Raw genomic sequence first — 20,608 nt, forward strand, 5'->3', positions numbered from 1 at the left:
TTAAATGTTTACCTGTACTTTAGAATGGCTGGGAGAGTGAAGGCTATTTTTAAAGGGTCTTGGGAACTCATGTGGTGGGTACTACAAATCTCAGAATGTATGTGATATTCCCACTGAAAGTCTTAATCTCTAGCATCGATGTAGTATATATCTTGGGGGCTCACTTGGAAGTGGATTTAAAACACATCTTTATCATCTTTCTACACACATCTGCCTTCCTCAAAGTATAGCTCCTTTTGTTCTCATCTATTTTCCAAATCGTTGGTGAATGTTAGTCATAAACTGTGTAAGCAATGGGATCCTGAGAGTTGTATTTTCGAGTTTACTTCTGCCATGCAGCTAAGATCTTTGAGTTACTACCAACCTGACAACTGTTAAGATAGTCATTTAGGTTAGAAGAAGTGTGATTTTTAGCTTCTATGCTTCTTTAATGGAAGGGAAGTTTCAATAAAAAATACACTTAAAAATATTTCCAGTTATTTTCAGTGGTAACAAAACAAGATAAAAACCTGAGTTTTCTTTATGAAAATTCTTAAGTATTATTACACATATGCTATTTAAATCCCAATGGAAACGAAAAGAATAAGGCTAAATTTAAAAGAAAAAGAGGATAAATTGACTTCAAAATTGTTTTCACAGTTTTCCTTTTATTCAGTAACAGTGATGATACTCGTTTTCTTTTTTCTTGGTATTTTGACAGTTTTTGCAAAATGAGTCCATTGTGAAAGGAGAAATGGCCTGCTTTCTAATTATATGATTGTTGTGATGAATTGAGAATGTATTGATGTCTTTCTCAAATTTTGATTATTCTTACATTTGGATTTTAACACTGTACTATTTTTTTCTAAATATAATAAAAACAAACTTTCAGCGATATTAAAGTTGCATGGCTATAAAATATGGGTATGATCACAGACACTGAAACAGTATTATGCCCAGTACCTCACTTCCAGGGACATTACCAAGTGTGAGGATTTAATATCTATGTAAACCACTTAAAACTCTGGCACATTGATTTATAATCAATAAATACTAACATTAGCTTGATATCTTACAAAAGTCCACACTAGAAAAATCCCTTTTTTCACCTTAAAATCAATACTATATTAAATTAATCTCACCTTGTTATCCAATCCCAACTAACTTCACCATGACTAATTTTCCCCTAGTTGACCCAAACTTAGCCAAATGTATCATTCCTAGATCAAGCTCAGTTTCTGAAAAAATTTATATATCTGTTATTTCTCCAAATACAGGAAAAAAAGGGGATTAGAATGATGAGGGAAACTTTATTGAAATATATATAATTACATTATAAATGTACCCAAAATCACAATGGTAGATGTATATCTCTGGTTGGAAAAGACCCAGGATCTTGATATATATGGAAAACATGACATTTAACAATGGAATTAAACATGTAGTTGATTACAAATACATGTTGAAGATTTTGAAAGGAAAAGCAAAGGAGCTACTATCTGAAGGGCATCTGATGTCTCAAAGAATGATGAATTTGAGAAGACAATGGAGAAATGCCTTCCAAATTCAGAAGGAAACTGGTTATTAACCTTGAATTTTATTCCAAGCCAAAGTAGAAATGAAATATAAAGACAGATGAAATTATTTTACACATATATGGAACAAATCATTGATCTGCTATGAAGTTATATTGAGAAGTTCTGTGAAGATGTGCTTTAGCAAAATGAGATGAAGCCTGATATCTCATGAGAAGTGGCTCCACTCAGGAGATTGTCTTTTTGAGAATCTCAATTGATATCTAAAGTTTGGAACCAAGAAATAACAGCTCTAGGATTAATTTAGATAAGTGTCATATGTACAGAGAAATAGCTAAAAGAATTTGAAGTGTTTGGCTCTGGATAACAAGACTGGTAGAGAAGAAGTTAGAGGAAAGTTACTGCTGTTTTTATTATAAGCATTTTAGAACTATTTGAGGTTTAAATTCGTACATGTGTACCTTGATTAAAAAAAACATATTGAATACATGTTGACTATTATACAAGTCTCTAATTTGTATATTTTATATTAACATAAAATAAAATATAATTGTATGTTATAGGCAATTCATACTCCTAATTATATTTATTCATAAGGTTCAAACTCAATTCCATGTGGAAACTTTTAGTATTTCCTATGCATTTGGCACTGTTCCAAGAAAATTGCTATAATCAATGAACTTCATACTCACAAAACCCTAAACATACATACCCATTTTATACATAAGAACCAAAGGAAATAAAACTTAATTAGCATATCTGAGGTCACTAAAAATGATAAAATCAGGAAAAAACTTCACTTGCTCTGCATCTTCAGTGACAACTCTTCCAGTGTGACAGCTATTATTTCACCACAGCAATTGTTAAGTTCCCAAGATAGAGGTATCTGGTGCTGACAAAAAAAAAATAATAATAATAATTATGCAACTGAATTTTATTTGTGTTTGCTTGTTTTTAAGGGAACATACTTATTCAATCGGGGGCATTTGAAGGATAGTGGAATAATTTTGCTTACGTAGCAAAACAGAAAGACAAACAAGAGATATTTACCCTGAGAGCAGTGCAGGTAGAACTGCAATTTTTCACAACTCTCTATGGTAGAGAGATTTTGTGGGCTATTTAACCTCCTTAGTTTGTTGGCAATGTATGGCCCTGACATCAAGGGAAGATGAATCACTCCGAGTATTTTTACACGTAACACTTTCATTCACATAAAGATGTTTCTGGTAATATCTTGAGGAAAAATAATAGAAGGTGATAGTTTCTATATAGTATTTATGGAAAAATGATTTATTTGATACTGAACAATTAGTTGAATTTTAGTCCAAGTGACGACCAAAACGTTGATCTGCTTAGGTGAGTAGTTTCCTTATTCAATGTCACCAGCCTTGCCTTTGCAACACAGTTTAATCCAGTATAAATATAAGTAAAATCAAGCAATAATTTTACATACCATATTTACGTATTTACTACATGTATGATGTCATACATTCTTCACAAATTATTCAATGACAAGAAAACTAAAATTGGGCTCAGACAATTTTTGATTTCAATCATGTATTTAAATTATTATTTAATTAAATTAAAATATTTGGAAAATATTAGCTATTTATTAATATTATTTAATATTGCTAGACTAAAGGATAAAATGAAATTGACACAATGTAAAATGATGGTGAGTCTGAACATTTTTGTCAGCACTATCCAGGATAATGAATCCAGAAGGAGAGAATGGAAAAATGGATCAATAGAACCACTGGAACTGACTTTGTTCTTTTGGGGTCATTTCACCATATCACCATATCACCCCAAACTTCTCTTCACTCTCATCTTCCTGTTTTTTCATGCAGCCCTTGCTGGCAATGTTATGATGATGACTCTTATTTAATTTGATTCTCTCCTCCATACTCCTATGTATTTCCTTCTCAGTCAACTCTCCCTGATGGATCTCTTACATAGCTCTATTTTTACCCCAACGATATTCATTGCCTTTTTGTCTAGAAGAAGCAGCGTTTCCTATATTGGTTGTGGAACTCAGCTTTTCCTTATCATGACTCTTATGGGAGCAGACTGTCTTCTTCTGGCAGTAATGGCTTATGGCCGCTATGTAGCTATATGCCATCCCCTCCATTACTCATTTCTCGTGTGTCCCATAGTCTGTGCATTCATGGTGTCTGTCACATGGCTGAGTGCACTTCTCAATGCCTTGATCCATGTTATCTGTACTCTGGGTCTCCCTTACTGTGCCTCCAGGGAAATCCATCATTTCTTTTGTGAGATCCCAGCACTCCTTAAACGTGTGTGTGTGTGTGCGTGTGTGTATTTAATGATGTTGTATTGCTTTATTTTTCCAATATCTGTCATCAGGGCCTCATATGGGCAGGTCCTTTCCACTGTTTTGGGACAAAGATCAAACTCAGGGAAAAGAAAAGCTTTGGCAACCTGTTCTTCCCACAAGATTGTGATCTCTCTCTCTCTCTTTTTTCTAAAGTAAGCTTTTTGCCCATAAAAAGAGCCCAACATGGGGCTTGAACTCATGACCTTGAGACCAAGACCTGAGCTGAGATCAAGAGTCTGTTTAATGACTGAGCCACCCAGGAACCCTGTGATAACTCTCCTCTGTGAAACAATCATCATCAAGTATTTTCTCCCCAAAGTCTATCACACTGAAAAGTAGGACAAAGTGGTCTCTGTCTTCTACACCATGCTTACACTCCTGCTTAATCCCCCCATTGATAATGTGTGAAACAAAGAGGTGGCTGGAGCTCTCAGGAAAGTCCTGGGAAGATAATTACACTAATAAGTTAATATCTGTTGATAAGAGACATGTAAGGATGGATCTTGGTTGCAAAAGAATATTACTGTAATCGAGATAGGAAATATATAGTAAGTAAATGCTACTTTTCTATAGACAACTCATGGCCAAATCCCTTCTCCCTATCCTTGGCAAACCACTTTTGGGGCAGAGCATTCCTTTCTCTTGTGCCTTATATGATCTTTACAAATTCATTAAGCAAAATTCTGTAAGTCAGAAATCTGCCAGTCAGCCATCAATATAAAATACAGCTGTCTTTACTCTCTTTATTTATTAAAGAGGGAAAAAATTAACCCTGTTCAATATTGACCCCGTACTGAATTTTATACTAATTCTTCCTAAATACCAGTATTATATCAACACTTAGGAAGTAAACATGTACAATGTATTGCTCAAAACTCAAGCTTTCCAACTTTTAATGTATTTAATTTTAAATATTTAAAATTTTGATGTTTAATTTTTACTATTTTTAATCTACAAATGTCACTAGAGATAAACTATAGTTCTGATTTTTTTTTTGTCTGTTAACAAGCAAATTCAATATGTGGCCAGCCCACAAACACAATTTTTCCTTCCTGTTCTTGTCACATTATGTTAAAATTAATATTATAATTTTGTACTGTTTTGTTTTACTAATTCCTAGAAGCACAATATTATAGATGTGACAACATTCAAATAGTTATCTATAGTAGCTTGACTTCATTCATTCAGTATCTACCTTTACTTTAATGTTTATACTGTTTTCTTCAAATTTATATAAATATGTTTTTCTGTGCAGGTTTCCCTTTTCTATGAATTTTTTTTTCCTTAAAAATTTTCAAAAGTAAATATACTAAGGAAAAGATTATTTCTCTTGTTAATACTTTTGTTAAACTTATAACTCATGGAAAATTGTAACATAACAAACAGACATAAAAATTTAGTATATGTGTCATTATTTTGTTTTTTATTTTATTTATTAAGTTAGTAAGTTATAGGGACCTCATAAATATTGCAACATTGATTAAAATTCTGAAATCAATTGATTGTGAAACTCTTTGTTATGCGTGGGTGTTATGTTCACATTCTTTTTTGGAATTTTTCCATTTTGCTCTTATCCAGGTGTTCATGTTGCTCTTACCAGCTCTGGTGTTCATAGTTTCTCATATGTTTGACTTATTTCTTACTTCTAACTATTTATTTATTTATTTATTTATTTATTTATTTAGTATAACTAGCATTCAAAATTATATTAGTTTCAAGTATATTACCTTTAACAATTTACTTAATAGCACCCATTCATTGTTTCTTTTATAAAATAATTTTATATTTGAATATTTGAATTAACATGATTTAACTGTGAAAGTTTGATTCTTAAAAATTCTTATCACTTTCACATAATTTGTTTTATACTCCTGTTTATTTTTTATTGTCTTTTTGACTTAAAATATTTTATTCTTGTATTTAAATATAGTCTCTCAGTGGTACTTAATAAGTAATAAATCGTCTTTAACTTTGTAAAGATTAATTATTCAGATATTATGGTCTCAGGTAGACCTGATTCACCGTAGCAATGAAGATAACTACAGTTATGTTTTTCAGTAACACTGCTTCCGTTTTTATAGATTTATAATATATTCTAATATTTGACATTTTATATCTCTGCTTATATTTTGACATACATACCCTATAATTTAATACTTGCATGAAAATTTACATTATGGCTATTTTCTGGAGTTATGACCCTTAAATGGAGCAACTCTGACAAAAAGATATGTTTAATAAAGGTAGAGTGAAAATAAATGTAAATGTGTATAAAATATGCATGAAAAATTAGTTCTTTGTATTAGACCACTATCTTAGTTTAGGTAATTCTACCTCTTTTCTCACTTTCACTAGTTAGCCAATACTTAAAAACTGTAGTATTCTTCAGGCAACAATAACCAAAACTGCATAAACTAATATGCATTAAATATCCCTAGAAATTCCTCTCATCCATAGATGAGCTTTTAACCTATATCATAGCTTACCTCTCTCTACTTTAGGAAAATAAAAGACACTAATGGGGAAATTGAACATACAACACTTGTTGAAATATTTTTTTTTACCACACATCTGCTTTTTCAGAAAATGTTTCTCCTTGATTTCCATTATGGGGGTCTTAGTGGGCTTCTTTCTCCATCATGCTCTCCTATCTCACAGTGGTATGTGTTAACATGTGACCTGGTCCCACATCATATTACTCCAAATGACTGATCACAAATACTGACCTGGCAATGGGCATGCCTTTAAATCAGGATAACACATTCCCTTCCCCCTAGATTTTTGTATCTTAGGCTAGTAGGCAAAAAAAGAGGTCTTAAAATTTCTCTTTTAGGTGAATTATTTAACTTAATAAAGACTTCTGTTAGCACATCATTGTGTTTGAAAACCTATTAAAATTAATATTTAAAATCATGAATTGTCACATACAAATATAAATACTAATGGAAAAATTCCTAGGTTTTTAAATAAGGGGTCTATATTTGTCCATGGACCATCAGATCAAGCTGACTACCCCTGTGTTCTTCACTTAGGATGTGAAGTGGCTTTCTACCATTGGCCTCCAATCTCATGTATGCATTTTCATTTATGTGTATTAGCAGTCTTCTGTAGACACTGAGTTTGTTATACCTTTAATATAGAAATATTTATTAAGTATTCCTTCAATAATAATTCATAAAGTTTAACCATTGAATGCTAACATATATGCAATGTTAAAGTTTTAATGCCTATGTACAGGAAGGCTGGAATTTCATTCATCATTGTGAATTCTTCTTGCTTTGCTGACGTAGTTTAGTTAGTTAATTTAAGAATATATTTCTTGTAACATTTTACCAATAATGGAAAACTTTTTAAGTGTACTGTCTACATTTCAAAATTGTATTCTTAAATTTTATTCTGTGTTCTTGATCTATATATTTTATATTTATATATTTTGACAGGGAAATTATTTTTCACATTGAACGTATTAATCCTTTTGTCTGATATAAAACTGTTTTTAGTTTTTCTGCTACCTTGCACATGTCAAAATGCAGGAATAGCAGAAGTAAAAGTAACAGATCACTAAATTAGTAAGTGATAAGAGTTTATTTAACATATAAAAATAGTTTGTGAACTGGGAGCTTTCAAACTAACAATGGAATGTATATTGCCTCAGATGTATATTGTTTTAAGACAGCTTATATAGTGTCTAGTCGGATAATTTTCAAGTTTGGCATCAATTTGTACTTGATTTGAAAAAATTGTTAGACTTCAAATATGGTCATTAGGCCACCAAAAATTTATTTGCTGATTATTAGAAAAGTCAGATATCCTGCATATCAAATAAATGTGACCTCAAGATGTTTTCTTTATCCAGAATTTAGAAATAAATAGAAAAGATGAGATATAAAATCCCAAAAAGAGATTCCTAAATTTTAACCAACAGTTTAAAATCACACTGTAAGACAAACACAGAAAAAGTGTATACATTCATATTTAATGGTGCAGGCACTCAATTACATAAAACCATTTACATTCAGTTATATTCTGAATCATATCAGGAAAATCAGTGTATAATATATCTTCAAAACAACATTTATCTAAGAGGCATTTTATTTTAGTGGTAAATTATTTGTGTTTTGTGATTCCTATTTTCTAAGATGAGTATTGACACCTGTGCTTTTGTTATGGTTTATATTCATCTTATAAAAGGTTATTTACTGAGGTATGGGTTGGCTGTGTCCATTTTGTTTTTATATATTATTTTGAATTAACTCCTCAGACCTTATATTTGTAACTATTACATTAAATTTTATTACTGGAAAAATTTTATATAATTTTTGTTTAGGATGTTTAGGATGTTGACAACTTAAACTTACAATTTTAGTTCTCAAGAAATCTTCACTTTGTTTCTATTTGTTTAGTATCTGTTTATTGAAAGAATGTGATCTGAACTATAAAATTTGATTAAATATGTCTTTCTTTGGAATAAACAGTTTCTTTTTGTTAATATTTCTTAGGTGGTAGTAAATAAAATATAACTTATTATCATACAAAATGCTTACTTGTTATTTATATTGTTTAGTGCTTAAAACAGATTTATTAATTACATAATTTTATAATTTTCTATGTCTATTTTGCTTTCTTTTTCTGACAAACACAATTCTGTTTAAGTCAATATATCCTATTTTAAAATACAATTTTTAGCTTACATGTTTAATATATTACATCATTTATTATTTAGAAATAAATATAATTCGTATAAACATATTTTTACAAACAGATAAAAATAATAGAAGACCCCTGGAACCATCAATCCTCATACAACATTAGAATAATATTGCCACACATGATATTTTGTATATTTCTTTTTGGTGGAAACAACTCCCACTTCCGAAATTAATGATTGCAATGAATCTTATATAATTACATTTTTATTTTTTTAATATTTAGCAATATTATTTGCCATGCTAAACTATAAAGTAAAATTTTTGAATTTTAAATCAAATATAAATTGAAAATTATTATATGTATCTATGCTGTGTCTTATTTCCTTTGCCTGACATTTTGCTTGTAACATTGTTTCCAATATTCTAACTTATTTATAGTTTACTTCCATACCTGAATAATATTCATTATATATATTTTTTTCAAAATATAATATTTTTGAATTTGGAGGATTTTTTATAATTATAACTTCTCTATCAGTATTTGTTATATGTGTTCTATCACAAATATACGTGAATTTTTTGAGGTATGAGTATGAGTAGAATTGGTAGGTAGAAAATCTGAAAATTTTAAAATTTATTGGATGTATTAGCTTCCTAATGCTGATATAAAAAAACACCAGAAAATTTGGTGGATTACAACAATGTAAATTTACTCTCTCAAAGTTCTGGAGTCCAGAAATTTTACTTCAAGGGGTTGACAGGGTCCTATAACAGTCCTAAGGGAGACAATCCTTTGTCTCTTCCAGTTTCTGCTTGCGCTCAATGTTTCCTGGCTTTTGCAGCAGAATGTCAATCTCTCTCTCTATCTGAACATGGCTTTATTACCTCTGGATATATTTATGTGTCCTTTCCTCTTTAAAACAAAACAAAACAAAACAAAACAAAACAAAACAAAACACACAAAAAAACTCATTCATTTAAGGCCCATTCTGAATCTAAGATGATTTCATCTTGAGATCCCAAACTAAGTACATATGCCAAGACATATTTCCAAAGACCACATTCTAATGTTTTAGGGTAGAGACATAATGTTTTGGAGACACATCATGAGACATCATTTAACCCACTAAACTAGGTAATGCCAAATGGTTTCATAAGTGATTGTGTTCATTTAATTCATTCTTGTGTGAATTCCTATTATTTGATGATCTTAAAAAAATACTTAATTTTCAATTAAATTTCTACCTATATCATGATTGTGTAGCTACATCTCCTTGTACTTTGCATATCTTTGGTTACTAATAAAATTTTGCAACAATTAATATGTTTATTTTTCATTGTCGTTTGTTATTTTAGAAGTTACATTCAAACAGCTTGCCTCTTTTAAAAAATATTGGATTGGGTGTTTTGTTGTTGATTTTAGAAGTTTTTTTTTTAATATTTATTTATTTATTTATTTTTATTTTTACACAATCTAGATACAGAGCATTTTATAATTACCCATGTTACAGTTATACTACCATCTCTTTGATCTGGGTTCTCATGTTCTTAATGCTGAGACAATTATAATTGCCATATATGTCATATTAATCACTCCTTCCCTTCTCAAGGTTAGTGTTCATGTACACTATCCAATAAGTTATTTTATATCCTTCAGTCAAAAATCTATTCCTCTTTGACCTCTTACTAAATTTTCCTCTCAACTATGTTTTATGACAAGTCTGGAAATCATTATTTTGGAGCTGGGTACTATTAACATCATATTTGTTATTTTTAAAAGGAGATATCTAATTCACACTATTATTTGAAAAATATCTTATCCTCCAACTTTCATAAAGTGTATTTTTTGTTACAAATTATCTATATATCTATGTTTTTCATTATGGCCGGTTTACTTTGTTCCTGAGTCTGTCTGTCTTTTGCATATAGAAAACAATCCCAATTACTGTAATTTTGTAATTATATTAAAACAAATCCTTTGCCCTTGCTTTATTAAAAGAATATCTTAGCTTTGTTTTATGTTTGTCTTTTCATATACCTCTCCAATTAACACATTGTGAATTTTCACAAAAAAAGTGCATAATTTATGATTCTATAAATCAAAAAATCAATCCTTTAGTTCACATACATTGAAGAGAGTCAGCATGGAAAATTCTCCTGCTGTTATATTTGTAGCATTAATTAATGAAATTATAAAGGCCAAAATTTGTTACTGTCAGTTTGATTCATGGTTATCATTGTACTGAATTATAAAAAGACATCAATTAGCATAGTCCTTTGCCCATTGTCTTATGTATCAGCATATTTCTATATCTCCTTTGTAAAATGTTCAAGATACTGTCACAGTTTGTACCTGTGAGTTTGTTTTCTTGTTGATTAATGGGAGTTATTTTTAATAGACCATAAACAGAGCCTTTGTTATTTTATATCTATTACAGATATCCTCTCACATTGTGAATTTTTTACTAATTTATTTATAAATGTCTTCAATTTTAATGTAAGAAAGTAGTCAAGGTTTTTAAGATTAGTGCTTTTTACAAATTTTAAAATGTTTGCTTATATTGTGGTGGGAATAGAATAATGTACAGTTGTCAAGTCACTATGTTGTGCAACTGAAATTAATTTAATATTGTGTGTCAAATAAACTTCAATAGAAATATTTTTAAAATAATATAAAGATATTTGCCATTAAGACATCATAAATACATTCTCCTCTATTAGCTTCTGAATACATTATTATTATTTTTATAAGACTTTATTTTTTGGTAATCTCTACACCCAACGTAGGGCTTGAATTTACAACACCAAGATCAAGATCCATGGTCCATGGACCATGCAAACATCCATGGACCAGTCCATGGATAGTCCATGGACTGAGCCAGCCAGATGTGCCAAAGAATTATTATTTTGATCTTTTATATTTAGTTGCAAATCCAAGTATTATGGATTAAAAAGAATATTCTTTTCATATTGGTTGGCACTTATGAATTATGTCTTAAAAAGTTCTTATTTATTATAAACAAAAATATTTCTACCCTTTGTTTTGTGATGTTACCACAGTCAGAATTACTTTTTTCATATATAACTTTATAATTAATGAAATATAATATTTTTTTAATTTTTTTAATCTTTATTTATTTTTGAGAGAGAGACAGCATGTGAGCAGGGGAAGAGCAGAGAGAGAGAGAGACACAGAATCTGAAGCAGGCTCCAGGCTCTGAGCTGTCAGCACAGAGCCTGACATGGGGCTCGAACTCATGGACTGTGAGATCATGACCTGAGCGGAAGTCGGAAGCCCAACCCACTAAGCCACCCAGGTGCCCCTGAAATATAATATTATTAATATTTATATATTATAGATATGGCCTTTACTACTCACTTTTCAAAGTCCATCTAAAAAATAAATAAACAAACAGAATAACTAATTCATTATTTTAAAGCTGGTGATTTCCTTGAGTTTGCATTAAATCTCTATATTATTTATGGGGCGCCTGGGTGGCGCAGTCGGTTAAGCGTCCGACTTCAGCCAGGTCACGATCTCGCGGTCCGTGAGTTCGAGCCCCGCGTCGGGCTCTGGGCTCATGGCTCAGAGCCTGGAGCCTGTTTCCGATTCTGTGTCTTCCTCTCTCTCTGCCCCTCCCCCGTTCATGCTCTGTCTCTCTCTGTCCCAAAAATAAAATAAACGTTGAAAAAAAAAATTAAAAATCTCTATATTATTTAAGCAACACAAGAAAGGAAGATAAGAAACACGAAGCCGCATGCCAGTAAAGAGACCCACTAAAATAAATAAAATTTAATTGTAAGATTATAGAACATTGCCCCTCCTCCATTTCAAACTAAAACAGTTTCTATAACCTGGTACAATATACCCAGTTTTCAAGAAAAAAAATATAAGACATGGTAAAAGGAAATAAAATAAAACAGCAACAGAGTCTCAAGAGAAAAAATAAAACCCAAAGGCAGATTCAGACATAATACAGATATTGGATTATCAGAAAGGGCATTTATAATAGCTATGATTTAAATGTCAACAGCTCTAAGGGAAAAAGTGGGCAACATGCTAAATCAGATGTGTAATGCAATTATTGAGATAGAATGTATAAGAAGAAATCAATGGTAAATTTAGATCAAAAACACAAAGAAAGGGATCGCTGGGTGACTCACTTGGTTAAGCTTTGGACTTCCACTCAGGTCATATTACATGAGTTTAAGCCCCATGTCAGACTCTATGCTGTCAGCAGAAAGCCTGCTTCGGATCCTCTGCCCCCACTCTCCCTGCTCCCCTTCCAGGCTTTTTTGTTTTCTTTCTCACATTCAAAATAAATAAATACACTTAAAATAAATAATAAAAATCATATATAAAAATCATGAAGTAAAATACAGAATATTTTGATGGACTGATCAGTAGACTGGACAAAACAGGGAAAATAAGCAAATTTATAGGTCAATAGAAACTTTTTAAACAGAAATAAAATGATAAAAAGAACAAAATATAGAAAAGAACAAAACACTCAATGTTTATGGATTGGAAGAACAAATGTTATAAATCATACTACCCAAAGCAATGTACACATTCAATGAGATCTCTATCAAAATACAAGTAGAGTTTTTTACAGAGCTAGAAAAAATAATCCTAAAATTTGTATGGACCCACCAAAGACCCCAAATAGTCAAAGTAATATTTTTTTTTCTATTTATTTATTTATTTATTTATTTAATTTAAATTTTACTTAGTTAACATGCAGTGTAATATTGGCTTCAGTGGTAGACAGTGATTCATCACTTACACACAAGAGAAAGTGCTCATCATAACATGTGCCCTCTTTAATACCTATCACCCATCTAGCAAATTCCACACCCACCTCCCTCCATCAATGCTCAGTTTGTTCTCTATCATTAAGAGTCTCTTGTCGTTTGTGTTCCTCTCTCCTCTTTCTCCCCTTCCTAACCATTCATCTATTTTGTTTCTTAAATTCCACATAGGCATGAAATCATATGATACTTGTGTTCCTCTGACTGACTTATTTCTGTTAGCATAATACATTCTAGCTCCATCCACATTATTGCAAATGTCAAAATTTCATTCTCCCTGATGGGTGAGTAACATTCCATTGTGTGTGTGTGTGTGTGTGTGTGTGTATACACACACATATTATATTTCCATTAATCAGTCTGTGGACATTTGGGGTCTCTTCATACTTTTCCTATTGTTGATAATGCTGCTATAAACAGGGGGCATGTACAGCTTTGAATCTGTATTTGAATCGAGTTTTATATCCTTTGGGGAAATACCTAGTAGTGCAATTGCTGGATGATAGGGTAGTTCTATTCTTAGTTTTCCTAGAAGCTTCCATACTGCTTTCCAGACAGGCTGCACCAATTTGAATTACCAACAGGGCAAGATGGTTCCTCTATCTATGTATCCTTGCTAAAACTTATTGTTCCTTGTGTTCATTTTAGCCATTCTGACAAGTGTGAGGTGGTTTTGCATCATAGTTTTCCTTTGTATTTCCCTGATGATGAGTGGCATTGAGCATCTTTTCATGTGTTTGTTAGCCATCTAAATGTCTTCTCTGGAAAAGTGTTCATGTCCTCTTCCCATTTATAATTAGGTTATTTGTTTTTTGGATGTCAAGTTTGTTAAGTTCTTTATAGATTTTGGATACTACCCTTTATCAGATATGTCTTTGAAAAAAAATCTGCTTGCATTCCACAGCTTGCCTTATAGTTTTATTGATTGTTTCCTTTGCTGTGCAGCTTTTTATCTTGATGAAGTCCCAATAGTTCATTTGTGTTGTTGTTTTTGTTACCCTTGCTTTGGTTAAAGTGTCTATTAAGAACTTGATGTAACCAAAGTTAATGAGGTTGCTGCTGCTGTTCTTCTCTAGGATTTTTATGGCTTTCTGTCTCACACTTAGATATTTCAACCATTTTGAATTTATTTTTGTGTATGGTGTAAGAAAGTGGTCCAGTTTCATTATTCTACATGTCAAAGACCAGTTTTTCCAACACCATATGCTGAAGAGACAGTTTTTTCCATTGGATATTCTTTCCTGTTTTATCAGAGATGAGTAGACCATACAGTTTTGGGTCCATATCTGTGTTTTCTATTTTGTTCCACTGATCTATGTGTCTATTTTTATGCCAGCACCATGTTGCCTTGATGGCTACAGCTCTGTACTATAGCTTGAAATCTGAAATCATGATGCTACATTTTTGTTTTTCTTTTTCAGAATTGTGTTGCTGTTCAGGGTCTTTTGTGGTTCCATAAAAATTTTAGGATTGGTGTTGTTCTAGCTCTTTGAAGAATGCTGGTGATATTTTGATAGGTATTGCATTGGATGTGTAGATTGCTTGGATAGTATAGATATTTTAAAAATGTTTGTTCTTCCATTCCATGAGCATGTAATGTTTTTGAAATTTCTTTGTGTCTTCAATTTATTTCATAAGCTTTCTATAGTTTTATGAGTATATATCTTTAAACTCTTTAGTTGGGTTTATTCCTAGGTATATAATTGCTTTTGGTACAATTGTAAATGGGATTGATTCCCTGAATTCCTTTTCTGCTACTTTATTAGTGTATAGAAATGCAACATATTTCTACATGTTGATGTTATATCCTGAAACTTTGTTGAATTTATGTATAGTTCCAGGAATTTTGTGTGGGGAGTCTTTTGGGTTTTCTACATCAAGAATCATGTCATCTGCAAATAGTGAAAGTTTGACCTCTTCCCTGGTGATTTGATGCTTTTTATTTCGTTGTTGTTGTCTGATTGCTGAGGCTAAGACTTCAGTATTATGTTAAGAGTAATGGTGAGAGTGGACATTCTTGTCTTGTTCCTGACATTGAGAAGACTTTCAATTTTTCCTAATTGAGGATGATATTAGATGTGGGTGTTTCGTATATGGCCTCTTTGATGTTGAAGCATGTTCTGTCTATCCCTACTTTGTTGAAGGTTATCAAGAAAGGATGCTGCATCTTCTCAAATAATTTTTCTGCATATATGGACAGGATCATATGGTCTTATCCTTTCTTTCATTATTGTGATGTATCACATGGCTACATTTGTGAGTATTGAATCAAACCTACAATGCACCAAAAAATACCACTGAACGTGGTGAATAACTCTTTCAATGTACTGTTGAATTTGATCTGATAGTATCTTATTGAGAATTTTCCCATCCATGTTCATCAGGGATGCTGGACTATAACTCTCCATTTTAGTGAGTTCTTTGTCTACATTTGGAATCAAGGCAATGCTGGTCTCAGTATGAGTGGAAGTTTTCTTTCCATTTCTATTTTTTGAAACAGTTTGAGAATAGATATGACCTCTTCTTTTCATGTCTGGTAGAATTTCCCTGAGATGCCATCTGGTCCTGGATTTTGTTTGTTTGCAGATTTTTTAATACAGATTCAATTTCTTCGCTGTTTATAAGGTGTGTTCAAACTTTCTATTTCTTTTCTGGTAGTTTGTGAGTTTCTAGAAATTTGTCAATTTTTTCTAGATTGCCCAGTTTGTTGGCATATAATTTTTCACAGTGTTATCTTATAATTTTTCTTTTTAATTTCTGATGTTTTGGTTTTGATATCTCCTTTTCCTTTCATGATTTTATTTGATTGGGTCCTTTTTCTTTTCTTTTGTTAGGTCTGGCTGAGTGTTTATTAATTTTATTAATTCTATCAAATAAATAGCTCTTAGTTTCTTTGATCTGTTCTGTTTTTTGTTTAAGAGTTTGTTTCTATATTATTTATTGCTGTTCCAATCTTTGTTATTACTCTTTCTCTGCTGGCTGTAGACTTAATTTGCTGTTACTTTTCTAACTCGTTTAGGTGTAATGTTAGGTTTTGTATTAGAACTTTCTGGCTTTTTTAATATACCTGTATTGCAATCTATTTCCCTCTCAAGACTGTCTTTGCTGCATCTGAAAATTTTGGAAAGACTTAGTCTTTCCATTTTAATTGTCTTCCATATATATATATATATATATATATCCATTTTAATTGTCTTCCTTGTGTGTGTGTGTGTGTGTGTGTGTGTATTAAAGAAATTAATATATATATATATATATAAAATATGGACAGGATATATATATATATATATATATATAATTTCTTCTTTAATTTTCTGGTTAACCCATTCAATCTTTAGTGTGATGTTTTTTAATTTCCATGTACTTGAGGTTTTTCCTTTTTTTTCTTGTGGTTGACTTCAAGATTCACAGCATTCTAGTCTGAAAATATGCATGGTATAATCTCAATATTTTTGTACTCACTGAGGCCTAATTTGTGATCCAGTATGCGATCTATTCTGGAGAATGTTCCATGTGCACTTGGGACGAATGTGTATTCTGCTGCTTTAGGATGAAATGTTCTGAATATATAAGCTAAGTCCATCCAGTCCAGTGCAACATTCAAAGCTGTTGTTTTCTTGTTGATTTTCTGCTTAGATGATGTGACTATTACTTTAAGTGGGATTTTAAAGTCCCCTACAATTACAGTATTATTATCATTGCGTTCTTTATGTTTGCTACTGATTGATTTATATGTTTGGTTTTGTCCAAGTTGGGGGCGTTATTATTTAAATTTGTTATATATTCTTGATGGATAGACCCCTTATATATGATATAATGTTCTTTTTCATCTCTTGTTACAGTTTGTTTTAAAATGTACTTTGTCTGATATAAGTATGGCTACTCCAGCTTTCTTTTGATGTCCATTAGCATGATAGGTGGTTCTCCAGCCCCTCACTTTCAATCTGCAGGTGTCCTCTGGTCTAAAATGAGTCTCTTGTAGGCAGCATATAGATGAATCTTGTTTGTTTGTTTGTTTGTTTGTTTGTCTTATCCATTCTGATAACCTGTGTCTTTTGATTGGAGCATTTAGTCCATATACATTCAGAGTGATTATTGAAAGATGAATTTAGTGCTATTATGTTGCCTATAGAGTTGGTATTTCTGGTGATGCTCTGTAGTCCTTCAGAGTGTTTGTTACTTTGGTCATTTTGTTTGTTTTGTTTTTTCCTTTACTCAAAGAGTTCCCCTTAAAATATCTTGCAGGGTTGATTTAGTGGTCATGAACTACTAGTTTTTGTTTTTCTGGGAAACTCTGTATCTCTTTTTCTTAATGATGGCATTCTGGGTAAAGAATTCTTGGCTGGATATTTTTTCCTATTCAGCACCTAATATATATCCCGCCACTTCTTTCTGGCTTGCCATTTTTCTGTGGACATATCTGCAACAAACCTGTTATGTCTTCCCTTGTAGGTTAAGGCCTTTTTTTTTTTTTTTTTTACCTTGCTGCTTTCAGAATTATTTCCTTGTCTGTGTATTTTATTTTGAATTTGCCTATGATATGCCTTAGTATAGCCAACTTTTGTGGGATTTCGTAAGAGTTCTCTGCATTTTTTTGGATCTTGATGCCTGTGTACTACCCAGATTAGGAAAGTTTTCAGCCATAATTTGTTCACATAAAACTTCTGCCCTTTTTCTCTCTCTTCATCTTCTGGGACCCTTATGCTATAAATGTTATTCTTCTTTAATAAGTTGCTGAATTCTCGAAGTTCATATCATGGTCTTTTCCCTTTGTTTCCCTTTGTTTCCGCTTCATTATTTCCCATAATTTTATCTTCTATATCAATGATTTGGTACTCTGCTCCATCCATTCTTGCCATCATAGCATTCATTCTAAATTGCATCTTGGTTATATAATTTTTAATTTCAGCCTGATTGGTTTTAGTTCTTTCATCTCTGAAGAAAGGGTTTTTTTGGTGTCTTCTAGGATATTTTCAACCTCTAGTAGTATTCTTATAATAATGGTTTCAAATCTCATTCAGTCATCTTACTGATATCTGTGCTCATTAAATCGCTGGTCATGAATATCATTGCCTGTGTGTGTGTGTGTGTGTGTGTGGTGATGTTCTCCATTTTGTTATTTTGTCCAGAAAAGAAAAGAGCAAAGAAAAGAAAGAAAAGAAATCAAACAAACAAACAAAATAAAGACGTGTTTTGGTCTGCTTGTTAAAACAATCTAGGTAAAAGAACATGTATATATAAATTTGTACGTATAAAAATAAAAGGTAAGAAAATACTAATAGTGAAACTAAGTAAACGTTAAGTAAAAATTAAGTAAAAAAAATAGAAAAAATAAGAAAATAAATGAAAAAAGTATAAAGAATAAAAGTAAAACAGAATTTTGATACTATTTCCCCTAGAGCTGAAGCTTTACAGCACTATGATCTGTACACTAGGTGGAAAGGAGATTTTGTGCTGGTCTTCTGGGGAGAAGAGCCTGATGTTCTCTGATTCTCAGGCTGACCTGTTAAAGAGGAAATGCATCTCCTGGGTATAGGGGGGAAGGGCTTGGCTTAAGTGGCTCCATCCTCCACTAAGTGGTATTGTTTTGCTCCCTGAAGGCTTTCAGCTCTGCAGGGCTGAATGAATATGGCCACACCCTGCTCTACAGTCCAGGAGCTGAGTTTGCACATCACCCCCACTCTTCAAGGAAACCTCATAGAAGAGCAATTAGTCACCAGCCTTGTGTCCCCAGTTTCCATCAGAACCCCATGTTCTCCCAGCCAGTGTCCTTTCTTTTTTTTTTTTTTTTTTTTTTTAATTATTTATTTATTTTCAGAGAGAAAGCACAAGTGATGGGGGGTGGAGAGAGAGAAAGAGGGAGAAAATCCCAAGCAGACTCCATACTGTCAGTGCAGTGCTGGACATAGGGTTCAAACTCATGAACAGTGAGATCATGGCCCAAGCCAAAGTCAGACAATCAACTGACCCAACTAAGCACCACTCTGTCCAAACTTTTTTTTTTTTTTTTTAATCTCAGGTGTGCCACTGAGTTTCAAAACTACAAATCTTAAGGATCCCATGGTGTGGACCTATGATATTCATCTAGGGGAGTGTCTTGCCATGTTTTCACTGGCCTGTGGGAAAAAAGTAGTGATAGGACTATACAGCTGTTCAAAGTTCATATCAAAACAGAGCAGAAATCCAGTACCCCTGCTTGCAGCCCTCATATAGGGCAAATCTTTTCTCTGAAGTCTGGAAACAACACAGAACTTTGACACTTGGCACAAACTGTTTCTGTGGCCACCTAAGGAAGGGATTCTCAGACCACACTGTCACTCCAGTGATTCTACCCTTCTTCACCACTTGAGCACCTTTAAGCCAGGCACTTCCCCCACAGTAACAGACTGCTAAAAGTTCAGATTTTGTGCTCTGCTGCTTATACTACTATGTGGTAACCTCCCTGTGGCTTGGACCCAGAGCACTATCTCCCTTGGTAAACTGTCTGCACGTTGTACCTTCCAAAAGGTGGTCCTCCTTTCTTTTACATGCACTGTTGCAGTTTTTATTCATTCAGGCCTTCAATTGATTTATTTGACATTCAGAATGATTTTATATCTATCTAGCTGTGTTCAAGAGATGAGACAAGCTTAGAGTCTCCCTTCTCCTTTGCCACCCCAAGTCCTCCCTCCTCCTTGGTACCATTTCTATTTACTAATAATGAAGTAGCAGAAAAAGAAATTAGAAAGGAATCTGGGTGGCGCAGTTGGATAAGCATCCAACTTCAACTCAGGTCATGATCTCAGGGTACACAAGTTCAATCCCTGTGTCAAGCTCTGTGTTGACAGTTAGAGCCTGGCCTGATTTGGATTCTGTGTCTCCCTCTCTCTCTGCCCCTTCCCTGCTTGTACTCAGTCTCTGTCTCTGTCTCTGTCTGTCTCTCTCTTTAAAGCAAAGAAAACATTAAAAAATTTTTAAAGAGAAAGAGAAATTAGAAAATGAGTCAATTCAAATTGTTCCCCCAAATATAAAACAGATATGAATGTACTTACCCAAAGAGATGAAAAATCTGTACACTGAAAACTATAAAACTCCAATTAAATAAATTGAAGATTACACAAACAAATAGAAAGATATTTCATCTCATGGATTGGGAGAATTAACATTTTCAAAAAGTCCATACTATACAAAGCAATCTGCAGTTTCAATTCAAAACCTGTAAAAATATAAGCAATATTTTTCACAAAAATAAAAGAAATAACACTAAAATTTGCATGGAACCACAAATGACCCTGAAATACCAAAGTAACCTTGAG

General features: G+C 32.3%; 1 long non-coding RNA gene across 1 annotated transcript; it reads right to left on the minus strand.

The window, feature by feature from the left end:
• Positions 1 to 1,269: 1,269 nt before the first annotated feature.
• LOC121023561 (uncharacterized) lies at positions 1,270 to 20,389 on the minus strand. The gene is made up of 2 exons (XR_005787453.1): positions 20,345 to 20,389; positions 1,270 to 2,747 (listed from the first exon to the last, which is right to left on the minus strand). It is a non-coding gene; the product is annotated as an uncharacterized LOC121023561 (long non-coding RNA).
• Between the last annotated feature and the right edge of the window lie 219 nt (positions 20,390 to 20,608).

This window comes from Herpailurus yagouaroundi, unplaced genomic scaffold, assembly GCF_014898765.1.
Source record: "Herpailurus yagouaroundi ecotype Mexico unplaced genomic scaffold, PumYag 566, whole genome shotgun sequence".
Lineage (NCBI taxonomy): Eukaryota > Metazoa > Chordata > Mammalia > Carnivora > Felidae > Herpailurus > Herpailurus yagouaroundi.